Source organism: Alexandromys fortis, unplaced genomic scaffold (genome assembly GCF_014885135.2).
Source record: "Alexandromys fortis isolate MF-2015 unplaced genomic scaffold, M_Fortis_MF-2015_v1.1 scaffold_27, whole genome shotgun sequence".
Lineage (NCBI taxonomy): Eukaryota > Metazoa > Chordata > Mammalia > Rodentia > Cricetidae > Alexandromys > Alexandromys fortis.
Genome location: NW_026067952.1, coordinates 673,949 through 677,166, shown reverse-complemented (window position 1 = coordinate 677,166; position 3,218 = coordinate 673,949). Strand labels below are relative to the sequence as shown.

The 3,218-nt window shown below is 47.1% G+C and overlaps 1 non-coding gene across 1 annotated transcript; it reads left to right on the top strand.

Moving 5' to 3' along the window:
• The first annotated feature begins 2,084 nt into the window (after positions 1–2,084).
• LOC126507168 (U6 spliceosomal RNA) lies at positions 2,085–2,189 on the top strand. Its single transcript, XR_007593451.1, has one exon. It is a non-coding gene; the product is annotated as a U6 spliceosomal RNA (small nuclear RNA).
• Positions 2,190–3,218: the final 1,029 nt, after the last annotated feature.

Genomic DNA, 3,218 nt, shown 5'->3' with positions numbered 1-3,218 from the left:
TGCTTGTGTGTATTTCTAGAGATTGAATCCAGGGCCTTGGGCAAGCACTCCTACACTGAGCTACTTCCCCTACCCAATATCTAGTGCTGTGGGAGAATGCTCTTATACACTGAAAAGATTTGTCACTCATATCGGTTTAATAAAATGCTGACTGGCCAGTAGCCAGGCAGGATGTATAGGCAGGGCAACCAGACTAAAAAAATTCTGGGAAGGGGAAAGGCAGAAAGTCAGTCACCAGCCAGATGCAGAGGAAGCAAGATGAGAATGCCTCACTGAGAAAAGTTACCAAGCCATGTGGCTAAACAGAGACAAGAACTGTGGGTTAATTTAAGATGGAAGAGCTAGCTAGGAATATGTCTGAGCCACTGGCCAAACAGTGCTGTAAATAATATAGTTTCTGTGTGATTATTCTGTCTATAATCTAGCTTCTACTGAACACATACCATGTGCCAGGCACAGATCTTAGAATGTATAGGAAACTTCCTAACCTCAAGATAGTCCATCCTATAACTAAGATACTTTTGCATTTTATCAAAAGGAAGTTAAGGGAATAGAAAGTTTCTGGCCACATAAACTACCACCTATATTCTAAGGCTTTATTAAACATTAGTCATTTTATTTTCTTCTGCAGTAGTGACATCATCTGGATGGTACCAGGTCCTGCCATTGGCAAAGGTGTTGGGGCTGGGGCACTGTGAAAACAGCATTCTCCAAGAGTAGACCAAGGAGTCCCAAGGACCCTGGTCCTGTCTCAGTCTTTGGCAGAGCTCCCACCTCTACCTCAGATGCCTACAGCTGGAGTGGTGTACAGGTAGCAAACATGGGTTCCATTCCCATTGCTGAGGAGTAGCCAATCCTATGCACCTATCTGTGAGAGAGGAATAAGGCTCAGGAGTTGTAAGCATTGGCAGAGCTTTTCTGTCCTGACCTCCTGGTCCCAAATAAACACACAGAAACTTATATTAATCATAAGATGCTCGGCCAATAGCTCAGATTTATTACTAACTAGCTCTTACATTTAAATTAACCCATTTCTATTAATCTCTGTATTAACAGAACTTGTGACTTGTGGCTTTACCTATCCTCTAGTATTTTGTTCCTTGGGGGGCTCGTTGGCTCCTCTCCTGACTCCCCTTTCTTCATCTGAGTCCTCGGTTTTATTTTCCCACCTAACTTTATCCTGCCTTGCTTTAGGACAATCAGTTTTATTATTAACCAATGAGGGTAATACTTACTTACAGTGTACAGAAGGAATATCCCACAGCAAGGAGTGGCGGATGGCAGGTAGACATTATAACACAGACTCTGAACACCTTTCCTTTCCACTAAGTGTGAAATCTTGGTCATCATCCACTTGGGCCATCAGATACGTGCCCACCAGCGCCATCTGTACAAAGACAGCATCCAAGCGGCAATCTGGACCAAACCAGCCTCTGTGCAGCAAGCCAACAGTGGACTCACATACACACAGTTCTCTGCCCTTGTTTCCCATAGCTAGAGACCAAAATTCATATCCTTTCATTCTCCTCTATCCTGGCCTAGTACCTAAGCCTTGCAGAAGCTGAGGCCTCCAAAATTCACCAAGCAGAGAAAGGTGGGTCTTCTCTGACCTCACCCTTTTTACTTGGCTGGCATCCACTCTGCCTGTGGTAATTCATAGTAGACGTGAAATCGCAAGTCAGTTGCCGGCCAGATCAAGCAGCCAGGGAGAGGCCACACTTCAGGGCTCCTAAGCCTGGATTTCCAAGATGAACCATGACCCAGAGACAGGTCAGCAGCTGGAGTTTGACAGTGATGTAACTGGCCTCACTAGGCACGTCAGAGGAGATAAGAAAGGGCTAGGTGTCTACCCTGAGGTCATAGCAAGCTGCACAGAGGCTGGGTAGCTGAGGACCAAGCCCTACAGTTCCTTCCCCACACAAACTAGAATGTGTAAAGGTCAAAAGACAATTTCGTAGATTCAATTCTCTCCATTCACCTTTATGAGACTTCCAAAGACCTAACTCAGGTTACTGAGTTTGCAAGAAAAGTAGCTAGCTGTACTTGCCAGGTTGTATTTTTCCACTTTAAAGAAAGAATGTCCCATACTCCCTTTGGCCAACACATATGTTAAAATTGGAACAATACAGAGATTAACATGGTCCCTGCACAAGGATACCATGCAAATTCATGAAGCATTCCATAGTTACAAGAAAAAATAAGGAATATCCCAAAGTTGGCACCGTGGTGCATGCCTGGGACTTCTGCACTTGCGAGGCTGAGGCAAGAGGATCACTTAAGCCCAAAGGTCTAGAGCCAGCCTGGGATAGCAGAGTGAGACTTCATCTTAGATAAGAAAGGAGGGGAAACAGAGGGAGAGGGTGGGGGAAGGAGAGGGAGAGACACACTCGCATAGAGACAGACAGATGAAAGAGACTCACTTCAGACTCTACTACAGGTGCTGACAGGTGAGACTGAGAATGAGGTGAGATGATTAGGCAGGCCCAGAGCACAGCCAAGGGTGGCCTGGGAGAGACAGCAGCCTTAAGGCCAAGCTGGGGATAATCTGCAGATGGTCCCCACTGTCAGTCTCCCCAATGAAGCCTTCCCCAGCCACATCCATCCAAGTGAGGCATCTAGCTTAGCCCAATGAGGGAATTTCTCACAGTCCCTTTTCTCTCCTTTCACAGGCGCTGGCCCACAAGCTACACCTTGGGCCACAAACTCTGCTCCCAAGAGGATCCTATAGCGGAGAAACAGGCATAGCTCTTCTATAGTCTTAACCTGTCCAACCCCAGGAGAAGACTGCACCTCCAAACTGTCTAGCCCTAAGATATCCAGAAAGGCCCCAGGTGGGTCACAACCTAGGCCCACTGAGCAGATTCGGAGACAGGACAGGACAACACAGGTTGTGAAGTTGTCAGTGACCACAAGCCACACACATCCTGTTTCCCGTGGGAAGCAGTCAAGGCACCTCACGCTGAGTGCAGTGAACAGGAGGTGGGACCTGGCTCCAACCTCCTTAATGGACCGGTATACATAGTTCCTGCCTGTCTCAGGACCTTCCCGTATCTGTGCAGGGCAGCAGCTGCTTCTTCGGTGAATGCCTCTCTGCATCTCTGCATTCTGACCTCCTGTTGTGCACAGCACACATCAGGACCCATTTGATGAGTAGAGAGATAATCCAGTCCTGGAAACAGATCACAAGGTTAGAGAGTCAGTCACCCTCAGCAGAAGAC